The sequence below is a fragment of the Erithacus rubecula genome, assembly GCF_903797595.1.
Source record: "Erithacus rubecula genome assembly, chromosome: 3".
NCBI classification, from domain to species: Eukaryota; Metazoa; Chordata; class Aves; order Passeriformes; family Muscicapidae; genus Erithacus; species Erithacus rubecula.
The window spans coordinates 101357819-101379912 of record NC_136689.1 but is presented as its reverse complement, the minus strand read 5'-3'; the positions used below and the strand labels follow the sequence as shown (position 1 = coordinate 101379912).

At 39.8% G+C, this 22094-nt stretch overlaps 1 protein-coding gene across 1 annotated transcript in view; it reads right to left on the bottom strand.

Moving 5' to 3' along the window:
• Positions 1 to 21315, bottom strand: part of YES1 (YES proto-oncogene 1, Src family tyrosine kinase) — a 50367-nt gene extending 29052 nt beyond the window's left edge. Inside the window, exon 1 of the mRNA XM_079300289.1 lies at positions 20860 to 21315. The gene's annotated coding sequence lies outside the window, so the exon portion shown is untranslated. The remainder of the gene's footprint in view (positions 1 to 20859) is intronic.
• Positions 21316 to 22094: the final 779 nt, after the last annotated feature.

Here is a 22094-nt window from a genome sequence, read left to right as displayed (position 1 = left end):
GATGGGGAACTTTATCAACATAGAGCTCAAAAACAATGTTGAAGGCATCTAATGGTATTTTAGAGATGACATCAGTTTTCTGTTTCTTTAAAAGGTTTTCCATATTACCTAATGAGCCTTCCCTCTAATTTGGCATATTCCAAGCATGAAGTAGCCAACAACATGTAACACATATCACCAGTCACTATTCCCTGAACATGAGCAAAGTGAACACAACAGATAACTCAGTAAGTTTTAGCTACAGTACAGGACACCCAATAAAACAGCAATAGATGAGAGAAGAGTGAGTAAAAGAGTGATGTTGGAACAACAACTAGAGGGCTCAAAGGTATGTTTAAAAAGAGAAACAAACCACTAATAATCAAAGAGCAACAGGAAATAGTTTTGACACATTTCATGTAAGTAAATACTGTTAACTTCCAAAAGGGTACACCAAAGCACAAAGAGGCTCTTCAGTTTTTATTGACCAGTTCAGGCAATGCTTTTCTAAATGGAAAAGTAAAAGCCTTGGCTATTTTGTATTCTCAATCACTCAGGTATCTTGTTTTCAGGAGCAAACAATGTATATTCAAGAATCCTCTTCAGGCTAAGTAACTGATCTTTATCAAAAAATTTTCTTGCTTGTAACCAGTAATCGATATTTTTTTGACTCCAGACTACTGCCAGAAGGAAGGAAAATTTCTATTTCAATTAAATGTTAAATTGAAGGGTGGAAGGAAGATGTTAGGAATTTAGCAGAAGCATGCAAACAACTTACTACTCAGTAACTTGCATGAGTTTTTAAAATTTTGGTCCCAGGTTCAGAAGGATTTCAGTAATGAGTAACAAGAAAACAACAAATTTACACTATTCATAAAGAACTAATGTTGCCTGATAGAGATATTTCAATTACAGAACTGCTGATCTTTGAAAATAAGCAGCATGATTAAAACAGCTTAAATGAAAACCACTTTGCTGTAGATTTGAAATCTGATTGAAAATTTCAATAAGCCTAAGTATTTATTAAAAACAAAATAAAAATATAAGGACTTAAGGGCATTTTACCATGTCACCATAAAACAAGAAAAAGGAAGAAGCTTTGTCATTGTTCTATGTCTCCTCTGGAAGGTGGGGGAGACATATTTTAAGCACTTTCATATAGTTTTCTTACTCATTTCAGTGTTTTGATTCCTCTTATACTGATGGTTTACAGATATGCAAAAACTTGTATTTCACACTTCCCATAAGTTGAAGTAAGAAGATGTGTCTGACAAAAAGTTGTATATTATCCCTATCCAGCAGAAATGGGATTTCTTTGCAAAGCTCCTAAACTTCCAAAATTCCTTAAGTCCTTACCAGCTTTATAAACTTAATACTTCTAAATGTCATTTTTCCAGTAGGAAGAAATGTAATACTATAATTCCACAGGTTAGCTTTAAGAATTAATTTTGCATATTTTTGAACACTGTCTTTTGGACTAAACACAAAATGGATCTGCTGTAAAACAGGTTCAGCTGTTTGGTGCAATCTGTGGACTGCTCACCAGCACCTACTGCTGTTCACAAACAGTAATACTAAGAGGGATAACTGAGCCTGAGCAGAATTAGAGGTAAAATAGGCTGTACCTGCAGCCACCAAAGGAGTGCACAGTTCACTGCTGACTGGTCTAAGGTAAGAGCAGCACAATACAACACTAATCCCCAAATACTCAGTAAGAAGAAAGGAGAAATACACAGAAGGGAGTAACTCCTTTGGAACTGCCTACAGGGAAGCAGCAGGTAACATTGAATATTTCTACCAAGTTCTGGCTGTATTTCAACAGGAAGAAGGGATATTGTCCCCAAGCAAAGTCCTATTCAGCATCAAATGGAGAACTCAGCAATTGCTCCTTATCACACAAACTGACAGGCTTGCATTTTCTGCTCATACAACACCCAGCATTAAACTGCCAGCCTAGGAATGGGGAGAATTACCCAGCCACTCCCAACTGGTAGACACTAATGGGCTTTTTCACATCCCTTCTTTGAGGGAAGATATATTTTTGTAAAAAGCACCTGGAAATTTGTACTTGATACACTCTCTGCTAGTGCTAAGGGCTGGTGATGCGTTTTACCTGCCCTCATATCTTTCCATAGCTATTACTTCTGACTTTTTCCATTTTTGTTAGGAGAGTTACATTACATCTTTGTCAGTACAAGCAAGGAGCCCATACACTATCTGTACAATATGCAGTTCTCCCAATTAGGAATCCAAATAACCTTTTGAGTCCAAGTTTCCAACTACTGATCTCCCCTAAACTCCTAGTAAGGAACTCCTCTCCCCACCATGGTTGTATCTGGTGGAGTGTTAAAAGGACAGACTTTTCTATTCTATACACGACCTCAAATGTTCTTGTGACTTATTTTCTAATCCCAAACTACTTTTCTAGAACCTTCAGGCTGATGTAGGAACTAAAAAAACACTCATTTCAATGCAAAAAACCCCAAGCCAAACAAAACTGAGAGAACTCCACCATCCTTGATAGATAACACAAGAAGAGTAAATGGTATAGAAAAATGAAAGTGGTACAATAGCAATGAGACTGTAGCAATTCTTTGTATTTGATTCAAGTATTAGGATAGAATCTGATGGCAGGACTTGATCACTGTAATCACGAGGAAAAAATTGCCACAAATCATGACATAAAAGCAGTTTCCAAAAGAAAAAAAAAAAGGGAAAAGAACAGGAGATCACCCATGACAGGAATCAAGACCTATAAACAGGAAAAATGAAGGGGGGGGGGAGGGGGTGAGCATGGCACAGCATGAAAAGTACTTTAAAAGGATACCAGTCATACCAAGTGCTTGCTCCAGACAAACAGAAACAAAAAAGGTATTTGCACTGCCTGCCTTCTGTACCTGAACATTTGAAGGCTGGATCACCTCACACAGACATTGTGTAAAACTACTGTAGAGACACAGGCTCCAGTAAAGGAGCAATGATTTTAAGGACACTGATTTTTTAAAAAAATTCCTAATATTTAGCAGAAGGTTCCAAGCAGAAAGACATCTTTCTGACAACAGGGACTAGCACAATGATAAGAGCAGGGCACATAACCTTGTTGTCATCCCCTTACTCCAGCAATCAAACCAGTTGTCAGGAAGTCACATAGCCTGGCAGAGTCAGATACTCAGAAATTAAGCAATGTGAATATATCTGACTTGTAACTTTCAAACTTGCTGTAAAAGCAGAGCAGCTCCAAACAGCACAAAATATGAAACAAGTTACAGAGTGCTGGTTTTAAACCTCTGAAATGCAACTCATGGAAGAAAACAAAAGACTTCTACTCAATTGCTGTGCCAGTCAAGCTAGTGTCCTTTAAAAATAATTCCCTAGTTTAAACTAATGACATTTATATTCTGTAATGGACTTCAGGTGGAATTCATCTTCCAAATTTAGACATCCATCTGGGGGTGAGATGAATCATGCAGTGAAAGTGCTTATTTCTCTCCACTGACTATAACGGGAGCCTGCAGAACCAGCTCATGTATAAGCAGCCAAAGCTGGAGTTAACCAACCTGTCTCTTGACAGCCAGAGCACAAGTTTAAGTGGCATGGCATGCTTAATGGTCATCTCTTTCCACTGACTCAAAAAATCAGGCTAGAAAAGTCCCTCAACAGGGTGAGAAGCAGCACTGCCACAAATTAGCAACTGGAATCAGCTGAAGTTGTATGTAAATATTAGCATCCACTATTTTTCCCCTGCACAACAGATAGAATAGATGTTTGTTCATGGAAAAATAAACACACCTTTCAAATAAAATTACACATGCTTTTGACATATTTGTACAAGTCTTGATAGCTGTTGAATAGGAAATAATTATTTTAAAATAAGGCAACTATATAAGGAAAGCTATCAGGAAGTCCAAATCTTCAGAAAATTATATATAACTGGATGAAAATATTTTATGAAGTCTACTAATTCCTTAACCTCAGCCTAAACTTCAAAAATGTTTCTACAGAAAGCAGGAACAAAGGATTTCATAATCAGTTACATATTAAAGTATAATACTAAATCAGAATGAATCAATCTATTATGATTGAACCAAACAGTTAAAGCTTATTATTTGCAGAGCTTCTATCTTCACAAAAGGAACAGGGCAGCCATGCTAAATAGCAGTCTCTTGTTTCAAAGAGTGTGAAGATTTTCATATGGAATATTGCTGTTCGACACAGTATTACCCCTTAATTTACAAGCAGTGAGATCACTTGATTATTTCAATAGTCATTAGAGACACAGAGAAGTGTATTTTTATCAATAAGCATGTCTGGAGGAGGAAGTGCAATACAAAATCACTGCACAAAGGAGTCAGAAGGGAGAGCAGAAATAATCTGCCAAGTCAGCCCAGGCCATCCATTTATTCGACCTATACACACTCAAAACCACCTCTTCCTTAGAACATCCATTACATGACCAAAATGTTCTATGCACTACTAAGAGGATAAAGTCTTATGAAATTAAGCCATTGACTGACACGTACCTGCAGTCCCATCCCTGGTCTGAACATGATCAGATTTTATATTTTGGAGATTTTATGTTTTGGTGGCACGCACACAGTAGCACAAAGAATATATAAACAGTAGCCCTAAAATCCCCCCCTAATATCTTAGCACCCCAGCTTGGGCCAAAGTTTGAGTGCTACCACTAGAAAGGATTCTGGAAAACTAGTAACAGAGAAATAAAAATAAAAAAGGGGCAGGCTAAAATGGCCATACTAAGCAAGATCCAGAGGTCTGTGTCCATTCAAATATCCTCTCACTAACAGCAGCCAGCAGTGGAGCAGACAAGAATACAATAAATACACAGCAATGTTTCCCAAGAATATTCCTTGATTCCCCCAAAGGTTTACAGAAGCAGGATTTCCTGAACAAGAATAGGTAGATATTTGATGATTCTTCCACAAAACAGTAGTTTCCCTTTACAGTGATGTAATGTTTAGACTCCTTAAATTCCTGAGGCAAGAAATTCTATAGCTTAATTACACATTCTGTTGGGAACCACCTCCTTTTGTCTGTTTTCAATTCATCAGCTGCTATTTTCATTAGATACCTCTTAGTGTGCATGCACTAAAAAAAGACAGTGAATAAACACTCCCTATTTTTGTCCAATTGGTTCCTGAACACTTAACAGGATGCAGTCACACCATTTTTTGGTCACCTTTTCTACCTGAACAGATTTGTGCTGCTCCTCTTACAGAAACTGCTCCATATTTCAGACTTTCTCTTCCTAGTTCTTTTTACAGCAATGACAGGGATAGGTGTAAGCAGGGCAAAACTGCATATGATGATTAAATTTCTTACATGTTATAATCATTATTCTCCCTTTCTTTCCTAACCATTTCTACTGGCAATAGTCAGCTTTGAGCTCATCTTTTTAGAAGCAAGCTTGTTCCTCCCCAGCTCCACACAGAACACATGAAGCAATTTATGGGAAATTTCATCTGTCATTTTAATGTCTGGTTGCTGAGCAATGTCAGGTCCCTGTGTAATGCTAGGGTTTGCCTTTGCATCTGCTACCCATCAGTGAAGTCTGTGAGCTCACTTTTCTTCTATACACCTTATTAACTTGAACACGTTCCTTTAACATAACCCTGGAGAATTATTACCTGGAACCCCTCTCTATTTGCTCCAATTCTTCTTATATTTTAGTCATTAATTTAATCAGATAAAATACTTCCCTCCTATCCTGTAACTGCTTGTTTTATTCAAAATTCTTTGGTGGTGATCCTTGTCAAATGCTTGTTGGACATCCAAAGAAGCTGCTTCTGTCAGATCTTGCTTATTCATGTACTTGCCTTCAAAAAACCTCCAGCGAGTTTGCAAAACATGACATCCTTTCACAGCAAACTTCTAACTCTTCCTCAATACATCAAGTTTACCCATGTTATTCTCATTATTACTATTTTGACTGATTTACTTGGAACAGATGTCAGGCTTAGTAATCTGTAGTTCCCCAGATCTGTCCCAAAGCCTTTTTTAAAAATAGTGTCACATACAGATTAGGACACTATAGATCACACGCACACATGAATTTGTATCTTACCTAGATGTTGTATTTGTTGCTCACTCTCTACAGTACAATGATCCTTACTTGCCTGCTGTTTGGAAAGCTGTGCTTCTGAAGTGCAAAGCAGGCCTCTCTAAAGACATGTAAGTAGTCTTCATTTTTTCCACAGAAGGTTTGAGCATTATCCTTCAGAAGATCAGTATATGATAAAAATTTACTGTAACAGTAATACTACAAGCATTTAATTGCATCAAAGAGTCTCTCTCATCTTTCCAGTCTGTAAATAATAATTCCATAAATATATGCTGCTGTGCAGCAGTAGCCATTCAACTATGCAATAGCTGTCCTAATTACCAGAAAACACAAATGAGCTTGTGAAGACACAGTTATTCATTTGCAAATGAGACAGCATTCAAAGAGAAGTAAAACTTTTAAAACCTTTCTGGAATTGGGAACTTTTGTGGAAATTACAACTAACAAGCAGGCAACTTGAGATAAGGACTAAAACAATGTACACAAGTATTTTTAGGCTCACCCATTTCATGTGAAGTTGCTTTTACAACACGAAAATTTTTAAATGCCATCTAAGTTTCAGATTTAAATTCACACAAATTTTATTCAACATAGTGCCAACTTTCATCTCTTTTAACTCACATATCCAAAGACAAAGAGTTGAAAATTAGTCTTACAAACTGATCAAGTGGTTTTCTGTGGTGGCTAGGTTCACCGTGACTGTATTTCTACTGGCAGGATGTTACAGTTACACATAACAGTGTGTTTAAATCCATATGCAACTGTTTCAGCTCTTTTTTGCATCAGTATTTTATACCTCCATATTTTGCATCAGTCTAATAGAAGCTTGTGGTTCTAATACCAAAAGAAGAGCAGCAAGGATTCCTCAATTTAGTATGTTTAAATCAAATGTAAGGAGAAAGCAGAAAAAACCACCAAACATTATTAATAATAAACCCTCAAGCATAGTGTTTGCATCCTACGCTTTTACAGCATTAAGAAGAAAAAAAAATTATCCTAATTACAGATGTTGAAAAAACACCTTTCCAGATATGAGAAGAAAACTCTTCCTTGTCTTAAAGCCTCTAGTACTGCTCAGTCTTCTGGGCAGCAGAGAAGTTAACAGCAGCCTCAGTGCTGCTGCTGCGGGAGTGAGAGGACACAGCTGACAATAAAGCCATACACAGCCCTGATATTAATAGCAGAAAGCTAAGACACCCAAGAGAACAATGCAGTTGCAAAGAGTTTTCTATCCTCTTCCTAAGTGGTCATAAGAAAGCTGGGAGGAACAAACAAATAGACTTGTCCATGAACACAAACAAAAATATTCTGCCTTTAAACACCTGTGTTTTGTTTCATTTCAACTGCCACACTTATTGGTTTGGCCCTCTCAAAACATTTAATGAAAATTAGAGAACAGCTGAAACTCGAAGGGACATCTGGAGGATGCCTACCCCAACCCCCCTGCTCAAAGTATGTCAATGACAGGCAAGTTGCTCAGGGCTGTGTCCAGCTGGGTTTTGAGTTATTGCCAAGGATGGAGAATCCACAACATTTTTTGGACACCTGTTCCAGCAATCTATCAGCCTTAGCATTAAAAACCTCTCATTTTTATGATTTTAAATGGAATTTCCTCTATTATAATTTGTGCCCATTATTTCATGCTATCAGGGGAAACTACCAAGAGCAGCCCCACTATATCCTCTTCATTCCACCCTGTTAGGTTATTTTATACATATAGGGTGCCCCCAGCATTCTTTTTTCCAGGCTGAGCAATCCTGACTTTCTCAGCTTCTCCTCATAAGAGGAATTCTCCAGACCCTCAGTCATCTTAGCGGCCTTTTGTTGGACTCTCTCCAGTATGTCCATGTCTCTCTTGTACTGGGGAACCCAGAAGCACACAGGCACTTGAAACATGGTCTTACCAGTGATGAGCAGGGAGAAAGGATCACCACCTTCATGTGCTGGTAACTTTTCCTAATGCATCCAGAATGTTTCTGGCCTTCTTTGTTTAAAGTGCACATTGATGGCTCACATACATCTTTCCCACCAGAACCCCTGGGTCCTTTACTGCACTCTCTTTTCAGCTGATTGGACCTTACCACACACTGGAGCTGCTCCTCCCCAGGATCACTGAATTTCCCTTTACTGAACTTCTGGAGGTTCCCATCACACAATTCAATTCCTCTGTCAATGTCCCTCTGGATATCAGCACAGCTCTCTTTGGTCTCTCAGCTCCTCCTGCAAGCTTGCTGAAGTGCACCTCTGTGTGACCCCCAGGTCAGTAACAAAGGTGTTAAACAGGATTCTCTGGTACTGAGCCTTGCTAGTGACTGGCCACCAGCTTTTGAGCCATTTGAGACACTGTGCCACTGATGCCAACCCTTTGGGCCCATCAGGCCAGGCAGTTCCCAGTCACTTTCACTGTTCAGTCACCTGGCAGGCACTTCATCGGTTTGTTTATAAGGATGCCATAGGAGACCATGCCAGAAGTCTCACTGAAATCAAGATAAACAATGTTCACTGCTCTTGTCTCACCTACCCAGCCAATCTCATCACACAAGGTGGTTAAACATGATTTCTTCTCCAGGCTATGACAGATCCAAATCAACACCTTGTCTTTCATATCTGAAAGTTATTCTAGCTCCTGTTCATCACTTTCTCTAATCTAAGCTTTTGTTTTGCTTCTTCTGATGTCAGCAATACACTTAGTAATAGTTGTATATCTACTAATGGAGATGTCCCTAAAACAACTAACAATCTCACTGCTTAAACTACTCATTCCAGCCAGGCACTGAAATAACAATGCTTCTTTCTTTCTCCACAAATGTATGTAAGCTAGTAGCAATGTTGTTGCAGCTGTAATGGCCTAATGACCTCAGAGAAGCAAGGAAAACACCCTCCTCCCTGCCCCCAAATATACTCACTACTTACTACCAAGCACACAAGAAATTCTCTCCTTTAAACCGAGTATTTTGTTAACAGCATCCTTTCTACACGTAGGATAATAATCATATTTTGTCAGGCTCTTGACAGAAATAACTTTTTTCAGATTTCCTGGCCTCCCTGAAAAAAAATAAAAACCACAAAAACAAACACACGAGGAATTTCAGGGAGCATCTTCTCCACGTGTTATTTTCTTAATTTTTTTTCACCCTCTCTCTACCCTTTAAAAGTGCAGTGAAGAAATATCAGGTCCCAAATAATGCTTAGGAAAGCTCCATCCTTATACTATTAAGAATGAAAGAAAGTACAGCACTAAACGCTCTGCACTCAAGTGATGGTGTACCTAGAAGGTAAGCATCTTTTCAGCCTCCTCTAAAACTAAAAAAGCATCAAAAAATTTTGGTCAGCAAAGAAGTGATGCAATTTTCATAAATTCTGCAGGTAATGGATAATCCAAGTAGCTGGCTAGGCTAAATGGTAGCTCAGCTCTGTAGGCACTACAGTAATGACAGGCTACAGATGTGGTTTTACACTGTATTATACATCCAACTAAGTGTTTCAAACACGCTGTGGCATTAAATGGAACTGGAAGAGCAGATTACAACATAAATCCTGTATTCTTTCACCAATTTAGCAATGTACTGCCAAAAAGGAGTCCATTTTAAAAGCTGTGTAGCACATTCAGCCAGGACACGTCTGCTACAGTTCCGACAGACCACAGACAATTGCCTGACAACCACCTCTGGGGTACTAATGCTCTCTGCAGCACAGTGATTGACTAAAATATTGCAAATTTTGATGCAATCCCAAACAGATTGTAACAATTTTCAAGCAGCTGATGCTCTGGGCCAATGCTAGTTGACAGCACCCATTTAAAAACTCTTTCACACCCGTACAAAGTTAAATCAACTTGGCACTCTCTCTGGTAGACAATTGTCTCCTTAAAGCATGAGCACTATTCATCCAAGTGAATTGCTGCATTAAGGGGGCAGTTGGCTGGCATGGGGAGGACTGGACTGATTGACAATGCATCTTAAGTCACAAAGAAGTTGCAGCAAGAGTTTCTAAAAACCAAAAAGCAGTTAGGACCGTGAATAGATGAAGCAGGCTGAAGACACAAAAGTACAGGATGTATCCAGGAAGATGCCGGTGCTTCAATAAGCTCCCTAACTATGACTAATCTTAAAACAGTTCTCGTGTCTTGTTTTGTAAATTTAGCATCTCAAGTGTTTCAGAGAATTTCAGTTTACTACTTAACCCCTTAACAACAGCTAAATATTGCAGCAACAGTTTTTTGTGGAGGGTTTTTTCCCAGAGCTATGCATGCTAAACAGCTGAGAGCTCTGTGAAGCTTCCTAGGGAGCAGATTTTATTTCACCTCTGAAGTGTTAATAAAGAAATTCGGGGCAGCATTTAAGGACTCAACCTCAAATTATTCTAAGGAGATTACAATACTCCCATCCCCCTCCCCTTGTGAAATTTCAGAGAGGAAGTATAAGAAACCCATATATAAAGTGCTAGGTCACAATAATCACAAAGATAGTTGAATTAATTCATTATTCTAGGTATCAGAAGCACCAGAAGAAACACTTGATAAGCAAGAGTGCAAATGATACATTTTACAAAAAGTATAGCAGAGTATTACATAAGTAATCACTACATTTGAGTTAATTTGTCAAATAATATTTCCTCATCATTCGTGTACACAAAACAGATACTGCTGAGTAAAGCATTAGGGAGAGATGCCAAAGGCACTGCTGTCTACCGTGGAACTCAATGGGATTACTCCAGACACCACCAGCAAATATATGAGATAACATCCAGTTCAATTTTCGGTGTAAATGAATTTCCCACTTCTCACCTCAGCAAGACTACATAAAGCCACTCAGGATGCCAGCCTGAGGCTGAAAGTACAAATAAGGCTCCTCAAAACTCACACAACTTGTCATATAAAGCCTAGATTTAAACAGCAATTTAAACAGGTTCCTTTCATCTACTTAAGGATAAACTCCTCAAAAGTTTGCTTATCCTTTACCAAGTGTTTATTTTCTCATGACAATTCTTATGACACACGAAGAGGCTCATAAAGAGATTCTAGTTTCTGTAAAATATTTGTAGTCAAGGTTAAGTGATACATGTTACTCCCTGCTCAATGCACTGAACTAATAAAACTACAATCTAATTGAAAAAGAGCAAAAATCTTTGATTCAGCTGCTAAATTAACCTAGCTGCTTGAGCTAACAGATCCAATTTCACTGCCTGTTAAGGCAAGCAACACTTTTTTTTGTCTTCATTTTATACTCTAATGAAGTCTACTTCAATAGAGTTGCCTCCACTTATCCCAAAGGACGATTTAGTCCTTTTGTGTAAAGCTAATCCAGCTCTCCCTGAAGTCAAGGGGAATTTTGCACTTGACTTCAGTGTGAAAAAGGATCACATCCTAGAACAGCAGTGCCAAAATATACGTGAATAAAAACAGGTTCAAACTTTCCAGTTCCTAATTAGCCAAAAAATGCCCCAGACAAGCAAACAAACTACCCTGAAACAAACCTTTTAAAAAGGCAAAAAAGGTCTAATTTCCATTTAAATTTAAATCATGTGAGAAGTTATTTTACACAGCAATGTTTTTAAAGAAAATGAGCCCATTCAGATATTCTGACTGTACAACTGTACTATCAGCATCTGCTTTGGCTTTCAGTTTCAGGGAGACTTGAGGGAAAAGTAAAATTCCATCAAATCTAGGAAATATTTTAAGAGAAGCAACAGTTTAATGGCATGGTTTCCAAACTGCAGAAATCATGCAGCAGTAAGACTTGCTAACTTTTCAATTTTGCATCAGAGCAGTCAGGATTTCCTCAAGAATTTCTTAGGCTGTAATAAATAGACAGGCTCAGAAGTTTTTGCAGGTTACCCTGTTGGCCTAAATATGATTTGATTCCATCATATAAATTACCTGGCAACACTGTATTGCACACAATGCAGTAAACAATGCTTACCCCTAAGTATTTGCATAACAGCAAAAATAGAGTACAACAGACCTATGAAGCTGAATTAAGTCATATATTGATTGACCACACGTCACATATAGTTATAATAGTAAGTTACCCTTCTGATGACATTTTTTTAATATTTAAAGTGGTGAAAGAATTTTTAAACTGAAATTTCTAGAAATATTTACTTTCAGGATAACCTATACTGAATTTTAAAACATTCAAACTATGTTATTAGCCACCAGAACTTTAAACAAATTTAAATCACCAAACTGGCAGAGTTAATTCATAATCACCTGAAATCAGAATTTGAATACCCAACTATCTAAAGTAACATAAGCTGTTGCAAGTGTAAAGAATATTCCACCCCTCAACGTTATCTAGATACCAGTTCACTAGCATCTTAGAAACATTTAGGGAAAACAAGTTTTAATGACAGGAGAGATTTTTTTGTTTCTACTTTCAAACAAAATGAAAATTTGGAAGTATGGGACCTATCCATTCGAATGCCTTGGAGGTGTTGGTGACCAAAAATGACTCACAAACTAAATCTATTACTCTCATTTATAAATAAATCGATCAGATTTAAAGCAAAATGTGGTATGCACTAGAATTATTGCCTTCTATATCCTTATCTAGGAAGCAACATATTAACCTGTACTTTAAAATGTAACACTGGTGATTTACTTATTATCTGAATTCCAATCAGAATTTCCATTCAAATGCCACTGAACACAAACTAGGAGGAAATATAAATGTCTTGCATAGAAATTACACTTTCATTGCTTAAATAATTATGTATATAGCTTAAGAGAATTATTAAAACACTTCATTATTACATTAAATATACACAGAAAATCCATGCCCCTGGCAAAAAAAGCTAACAGTGTAAACCTAATATGTAGAGTCAATATATTTTACTGACTAGTAAGGTACAAGCACTTTCTGTGGGAAAAGAAAAAAGAAGCCCAAGAGCAAATCTGAGGTAAAATAGTAATTTTAAATAACCATATAAAATAAAGATATCATGCTTGTTAATGTAAGTCACGTATTAACTTAGCTATGATTTCACCATGTATGCACCAGATTTAAATAGTCAGACCTAAGGAAAAGGGAAGGGGAGGTAATCAAAGAACCCTAGATTTAATAACCAATGCAAATGAATTCCAGAATATTTAAATACACCTACTATGCATGAACAAGTCAAACGTTTCCAGGGAAATAATTTTTCATCTATAAACTAACACTTGTCTCATTTTACGTACATCACGATAGCCTGAATCAATCAGTTCTACGGTTTCTACAGCGTACAAGCTAAGAAATAATTTCTAAAATGAAAAAGATGGATATCTTTAGCAAATTACATAATGTGCAATTATTCAGCAAGATATTTTGAAAGCTTACCACTTTAAATAGCCTCAATCACTATGATTTATGAATTGTGTTTTAAGTGTGTAGCTGTACTTAAAATAAAGTACAGAATTGTACTTGAAAGTAAAATTAAAAAAAAAGTACCCATATTACTACTGCATCCTAGCCTCTAAAGCCATATACTACTAGGATTTAATTTTTGTGTGTTCTGAAGCTGAAAATTTTGTACCTGCAATTTGCTGTCTCATCAGAACCACAGAAAGACAATAACAAAAAACAAAAAAAACTTCTTAAAACCCATCAAACAAAAACACATAACCCTTTTTATCCCACCAACTACAGAATATGAATGCATTCTTTTCAGGCTTGAGAAAACAAATTTTACTCCAGAAAATTTCTCCATCTGACTAGTAGTAACATCTCAGGAATTACCCTTTTTTTCCCCGTTTCTTTTCTTCATGGGTAATTGTTTTCAAAAGGAATGGTATTTTGCTCTATGCTCTAAGTGTTCCTGAATAGAATATTTAACTTTACTATGAAAGCTGAATTCAACATGGCTGTCTACAGTGAGACTAAAATACCCTTTTTCTCTCCCCAGCGAATGTTTTCCAGTTAGGTATGGATGAGCTGATATGGCCAATGTTATTATAACCTTTAATTGTCCATTAAACAAATATTTAACACCAGTATCAGCTAAACAAGCCCATCCTCTCTTTGCTTTAAGGGCTTTGTCATTCCATAATGCAACTTCTCTTCTAAAATACATGGCAGGGGAAGTCCCAAAAAAATAAAACCAAAGAACATACTTTGGTAAAAATCCCATATATTGCATGTCTCAGAAGCCAGAGAGCACACTTACATTTTAAGACACTTCTGCTGGAAAAAAACCTGAATACTTTTTATTTATAACAGGCAGAATGAGAAGTGCCATCTGTTGCTCAAAGAACCTATTCTAAAAATTAGCCTCCAACTGAACTTCCAAAAACTTACTTGAGACACTAAGAATTTATCTTCAATTGAGTGGATTGAAAAAAAAAAAATCTAAAAAATCAAGACAACACATTTGCCTACATAGACTTCTGGTCTGATTTATAACAACTGCTCTTTCAGTAGGCTTAGAAAAGAACATGTTCATCAAAGAGAAGCTCTGTTCAGATTTAGGATAAAAAAACCCCCAAACAATCAAGAAAACTACAAGTCTTCTGTGCCCATTCAGTAAGGGACAGCTCTCTTTTAAGAATGATACACAACCCACCTGGGCTAGTCATGACACAGAGCAGAGAACTGTCTTTGCCCTGCAGAACTTATTTAAGCCTTGCATAAATTTGTATTGGGAAAAAGACGACAAAATCTGTATTTTCATGTTTGCCTGTCACTGAAGTATTGCAGGATTTTCTATTAGGAGAGATTACCTATGAGCTCATAAGATGCACTACTCAGTATGTTCACAGCTTCATCAGAGCATTGCTACAAGTCCACATCTCTCAGGGTATGTGGAGTATTTCAACAGAACTACTGCAATCAGAGCTGGTCACAACTATTAAATACTAGGTATCAACAGAACACCAGAAGTCGAGAAATGTTCTGCTGGTACGTTCTGTTTTCAGCTCAAGAAGCTACAGAACAAAGGACACAAACCACTTGCTTTTATCACCAGAAGCTCTCCTCCCATTTCATCTCACCCTTGCTTCGCCTCACATGAATAGAAGATTTTTAAAACATGAACTTTGTTACTAGGTTTGGTGCAGATCTGTAATTTTTAAGATGTTTCGAGCCTGTTTTATACAAATTTCAGACCTAAATGTCACGCTTAACTCTGTTTCTCACAGACTTAGTCTGATCAACTTTAACTAAAGCACTACATATTTTTTCTGCTAATATTCTTCTGAAGATTCTTCTGGGAATCAGTAATGCGAAGTTTTTATCTCAAACTGCAGACCTCCAGAAAAGCAGATCAAAATCAAGGCAAAGAAAGGAGGTACAAGAGAAATAAAAAGATATATGACTAATCTTGGTGATGTGTTTTTAACACTTTACAATTAAATTCAGAACTTTTGTATTTATTTTTAAATTTCCTCCCTCAACCTCAGTTTTGATAATGTTTTCTTTCCTATATTTGGAAAACAAATGCTAGTTTCAGATAAATGTGCACTTTGAAAACAAGAATATTTTCTAGATGTTAATTCTATATTCATTTTTCAGTGAAGCATACTTTGACCAAAACCTTAAAAGCATTGTTCATCTATGAAACACATTAAGCCTATTGAAAGGCCAGTTTTTAATGAATTAAACCAGAAGTCCATCAAGCCCAAACACCTCTGAGTCAGACCAAGGTTCACCATGGGCCCCCACCATCCGAAATGCTTGGCAATACTGGATGCTCAGGAAGGGAGCCTAAGAATTAGGAAAGCCTGTGGCCATGCTGTCCTTGGTACAGTCTTTTAGCCTCTGGACTTTGGAGTACTACTACTGGCAAAATAAAGCATTTATGTTGAACAGGTTGAGCTGGTAAAAATCAACCAGGAACAGGAAGAGTACGTAAAGAAAGAGAAGGATTTTGGAGGTTTTTTTCTACTCTTCTGTGGTTACAAGCCTCAGTCATGATTTTAGTTTCCAATAAAATGTTCTTGAAAAGCAAGAAGATACATGTAACAACTGAGACCTGTATTTTCTTTGTCACACTTTAAACATAAATATTAATGTTGTTATCTAACCATACTTAAAATAACTTATTAAAACTGGATTGTTCACTATTAATTTGTTTTAAGTATCCCTTTCCTGGCTGACTGCCAAAACAGTTATAATGCTATACAATTGCAATACACAAGAGATCCATAGCACCCTCTAATTACTCTTTAAATACCTCGAACAAGCACTGCCTTTTCTTACTGCGAGGCCATTAGGTAGGGCTGAACATTTCAAAACCTTTAGCCCAGATACTTTATTTCTGAAGTTTGCACAAACCATCAAAATGTTTGCGTGAACTATGGGCAAATATTTGGAACATGAACACCATCCTCCTTTCCAAGTCTTCTTTTCTACAGGGGCTGTCAGTCTGGGAAGCATACCTGAGGCCTGACTGCATTTATACTCCATAATTCACACCATGAATAAAACACAACTACTGCCTCAGTTTTGCAACATTTGAGAGTGCTTTGGGCATGTGCAAAGGAACTTAACCCTACTAAATCAAACTCCTCTAATACAAAGAATAAGTTTAAATGGGTGATTAATGGCACGAAATTCTCCTGAAGGTTTCTCCAAAACAAAGTTAAAGGCCCTGATCTACAAAGATTTAGTTATGTGGATGTGTTTACTCAACTTCACTGTCAATGAAGTTAAATAAAGTTATTCACTCTTGCAAGCCTGGTCTACATAATCCTGAAATTTCAACTAAAAGGGTTCATCACTTCTGAAGAATCATTTATTTTTCCCAGACAACTCTAGACTTCTGGCGTGAAGAAAGCCACAGAAATATCTTAAGCCATAAGAGTTTTTCATCTCCCTGAAGTGACAAGTCGAAAGACAAATTATTTCATGTTCAGCAGCACCATCAGAATTCAAATTTTACATAAACATTTAAGATATAGGTGCAGTCAATATTGATACTTGTTAAAGTCTCATGTAACACTACTATAAAAGCACTTGCCTTCCAAAAATACAAAGATAAAGCACAGCCAGGTTAGCAAAAATGTTATCCGATTCCGACTCAACAACAAATAGTGTTCAAGAATCTAGAACACAAATTATTCCAGTCTGAGATTTTACTTCCTCAGCACTCTTCAACCATGCTCTATAACATCACCTAATACTGCAGTCAAGAAAAATCGAAACTAAACCCCAGTCTTGGCCACAACAATCAACAAAGCCTTAAAAATGCAGATCTCTACAGCAGTATCCCTCTGAGCTGTGGGGCTTGGATACAAGCCAGGGCTAGCTAGAAGTCAAGCTCTAGGGCTTCATTTCAGCAGTGCATGGCTTTGGTCCACTGACTAAGGGGACACAGCATGAAACCCAGTGCTCTATGCAGTGTCTACCCAAAATGACAACACATAGCATTTCCTATCCTATTTCCAGCTACCCTTTACATTTTCAAAGAAAGTGTGTTTAAATCTAAAGGGAACAAAACTCATTCATAAGTAATAGTGCTTACTTACTCAATTTCTAGCATTAAAGTTACTATTCATCTTGATCTCTGATCCTGCAATCAGCCATGCATGTTAACTTTACCAAGGGTGCAGTCCTACTCATTTCAATAACTTACTTACTTTGGTCCGGTTTCTGTTTAAATGCACTGGCACCATCAAGGATAAACCACCATAAGTGCAAAAGGCAGTAAGAATGACCTCTATAACCTAAAATGAAACTTGTCCTACAATTAATTGACAGCATTTTTTCAATATTACTTTTTCCCTACTAAGCTCAGCATACACATGGGAAGTTGTCCAGGTTTACCTTCAAAACTCAGCAATTGGTGATAAAATCTGGAACCCTACAGCTCTAATCACTGATGTGAATGCAACCAGGAACTGGAGTGATTGAAAGTTCCTATAGACAACTCCAAAACAGTTTTTATTTTAAAAAATTATGAAAAACAGCTCTTGCCACATGATAAAATCCATCACTATAAAACAGCCTCCTACTGGCACTCTCAAGAAGAGAAATTAAATAAATCCTCAGACTTAGTTATCTACTTATATTTGGAGGTGGCTCCTCCAAGACAAAAGGTAACCTGGTTCTGTTACAGTACTTAGAGAAACTGCAGTTCTGCCTCATGGATCAATCTGTTCCATCAACAGGCACAGGACTTTCAGTACTAGAAAAGAAGCCTGAAACCTTACAGGAGGACATCACAGAAACCACAGGTTGTGTATGTATGCACGGAAGGTGTCCTACCCAAAAAAGGCTGCTTGATGTAAGCCAGCAGAACAAGGACGTGTTCCTAAAGTCGTATTTGCGTTAGTACTGACACCAATTTTTAAATTAGCATCAAGGCATCTTACTCCAACTGTGATCAAACTATGCGGCAAAAACAGTTGGATGCAAGTAGGGAACATGGATGAAAGAACATATTGCTTTTAACTAATGTTTTGAACACAAGGAATTATCTGTTGAAAATATATAGCTTTTGTCCACAGGTAGTGCAGATGGAAAAGTAAAACCATGCAGCCAGTTTGTTCAGAAAGTAAACTTTGACCACATAATCTGACATGTGCCACACCGCAGATTTTCATATTGCTGTCACATGATGGCCATGATTTATCAGACCAAACAGAGTGACAATTTAATTCTTCAGGAGCTGCAAAAGTGTGCAAAGCTCAAGATAAAGAGCATTTCTTTGGTGCAGAAGAATAGTTAACTGCTCTGCTCTGCATGAATATTGATAAAAACCCCTATATTGTGAAGTTTATTAATAATTCTGTTACACAGAATGCAGCACACCAAAAATGTATGAAGAATTTTTCCAGCTATTTCAAAATAATGCAGCAATTTAAGAATACTTCCAATTTCATTTGTTTTGTAGCACAGTAACAAACATTTCCTTGGAAATCACTCTTAATAACACAAAATACAGATTAAAGCCACCTTGGGCTCACCAGTCTCATTCCAGATAGAATGGTATTGGGGTCCAGGTATTAAATAACTGTTGAAAACCAGACCAGTAGCTCTGCAAGCAGCAAAGCCAGGGAGGCCCCATTTCCTGCATCAATTTCCAGCCTGAGGTAAGTGTTGCTGTGAACTCTCTGGTGTGCAGGTTAAAAGTTCCGTTCTACATGGCTTCCTTACTTCCACAAATTTTGTAGAAACTGTTCACCTGGGAGACCTCTGTGGCCAAATTTATTTGAAATCTTCTATCAGTCAGAATAGTTATTAGAGGGACTGAAGGCACACAAAGATTATAGTTCTATTTGAACTGCACCTGTTAAATAAAGCTAACAAAACACGTGGAATAATTATTTACTGGCAATTGCTGCTAGTAACTACTGTCACACCTGCTACCACTGGATCTTTCTCTTGGAAATTCAGGAAAAGCACAGTGTCCACACTGCTGTCTCAGCTGCCATCACAGATGCCATCTTGTCTCAAAAAACACACACATAGCCCCCACTCTATGCTTATGCTCAGTAGGAACCTCCTGTAACTAAATTTACAGACACACATCAGAAATAAGAGTGAAAGTGCAAGGTTTTGTAGATTTTTTTCTTGTTTGGAAAGGAAACATTCTTACTTCTGTGAAGCCTACCAAACCATGGTTATGGCTGAAGCGTACTACCTATCAACAGAGGTACTGCAAAGGTAACTGACAAGGCAATTTTATCCCTTTTCAACATCTTACTTTCCAAAAAGGAAAGAAAAAGACTCTGAAATAAACTTTCGTATCTAGTTCCCCCGATTTAAGATCAATTTCACTTGCAAAATTTGCCCGAAATATCATTCAGCTGGCTATGAATTATTAAGTGAAAACCAATACACTTTCTTTGTCAACACACTCCAAGTTTCAAAACTGGTTTGGAACATTCTGCCACTTTAAGTAAACCCAAATATCTGATTTTTAATTAACGACTGGCCTCTGCCTAGGGTTAAATCCAGCAGGTACATCTGAATACACCTTTACAATACGAGCTTCAGAAATATTTCTGTCCTCGTTTTCCCAGTGCCAAGTAGACCACATTCACATGCATACAAGACAAGCAAAAGCCCATATATGAATATAATACAGAACTATATCATAAATTTCACATATTTGTAATACTGAATATTGAATATTGCAGCACACAACTTCAAGCACACCAAGCCCGCGGGTCCACACCGAGCAGAAAGTTATGTGCAGACTCCGCAGGAACAGGGGCCTGTGTGTGGCCAACACATTTTAAACCGTAAGGAATACAAGGAGCCTTGATGAAGTGTGAAAATTGAACATTTAAATTAATGACTCAGAAACGTAAAGCGGCCGTGTCCCAGGCTCGATAATGGGATATAAACCAGAACGGTGGGGCGGGGGGAAGAAAAATTAACAGTAGATAAAACCGCGCAGGCCAAGCTACGGGCGACTCCCGAATGTTGCCCTTTTGCATCCTCCGGCCCCGCTCCGGGAGCGGCTCACGCCGAGCACCAGCCCGGGCGCTGAACGCCGCCTCCGCCGGGGGACGAGCAGCGCCCCGGGCAGCGCGGCGGGCGGGGCCGGCAGGGACCGGCCCGAGCGGGGGGCACGGCGCCCTGCCCCACAAACTTACTGCCCGCAGCCCGCCCAGCCCAGCCCAGCCCAGCCCCGCGCGGCTCCCGCCCGCCCGACCCCTCGGCCCCGCGGGCAGGGGCTCGGGCCCGGGAGAAAGTTGCCGAGAAAGTTTCTGCAGAGGAGCGGGGGCCGGGGGTGCGGGACGCCCCCCGCCCCCGGGGCGCGGCGGCGGGGCGAGGCCGGGGGCGGGCGGCCGGGGCCTAGCGCCTCCATCGCCGCCGCCATCGCGGCCGCCGCTCCCGTGGGGCGGCGGAGCGGGGACGCGGCCGGGGCCTCACCTGCCTCTCCTCGGCGTGGCGGGTGGGAGAAGGAGGGGGGGAGGGAAGGAAGCGGGGGCCCCCCCGCTCCTCCCGGAGCCGCGGCGACCCGGGGAGGGAAGCGGGGAGGAGGGGAAGGGAGGAGGGACGAGGAGGAGGGAGCCGAGCGCTCCGGTGCGTGCGGGGAGCCGGAGCCTCGCTGCGGGAGGAGGAGGAGGAGGAGGAGGAGACTCCCCGCCCCTATGGCCGGGATCTCCGGTGGGCACAGCGGCCCCGCCTCCGCACCGCGTTTCCCTCCATGCGCTCCGGGCCGGGATCGCCGCGCCTCCCGGCCGGGGCAGCGCCTCCGCGCCCGAGCCGGAGGCCGCGGGGAGGAGCCGGGCGGCCCCCGCGGAGCCGGGCTGGCGGCGGCGCCGCCTCCTCCGCGCCGCTGCGCACCCAGACAACATGGTGGAGGCGTGCGGGGCGGCGCGGGGGCGGCGGGAGGGAGCGGGGCTTGCCCTGCCCGCGGGCGGCCGCCTCCGCCCGGCCTTGGGTCGCGGGGTAAATCTGGGGGAGCTGCTCCTCCCGCCGTGCCGGGCCGTGCCGGGCTGGTGTGCTGGGCGAGCCTCTCCTGCCAGAGAAGCCGAACGTGAGAGATTCCGGCGGCGGAGTCCGTCGGCGTGAAAAGCGAACAAAATAACTTTAAAAACTCCTCGCCTAGGCATCTTCAGGGGGGCCACGGCTTAGTCTCGGTGCCTTTGATTTCCAGTGGGTGAAACAGAAGCAGGATGGCCCTCCGGCAGTGCGGGTGCTGCTCGGGAGCGCCGCGGAACAGACCTGTCGCCGAACACCGAGCGAAGAACCTGCCTGATAACTGCGCACCAGCGACTCCGGGGAATTTTACCTTGCGGGTTTCCCACTCATCAGTGTTTCGTGTTTTAAGAAATAAAACAATTGAGTGTATGTCACGGCGGGCTTCAAGGATAAAGGTGATCCGAATGCATCTAGCCTTCAGAACTGCAGACTGCAGGAAGGAAAAGAAAAAAATTAACCTAAAGAGGCAGAGTTAGTGAGGTTTACATAGGCAAATCAGCAGTTCTCATTCAGTATTATCTTTTATTGTTTCCACCTCTCTAGTAGTCAAATGTACATCTCTCCCCGCTTTATTTTCTTTAAAGGCTGATCATAAAAGAGTAATTGTGTCGATCACTGATGATAACCTAATACAGTTTATTCTTAAGAATGAATATCCAGTTCATTTTGCAGGCGATGCT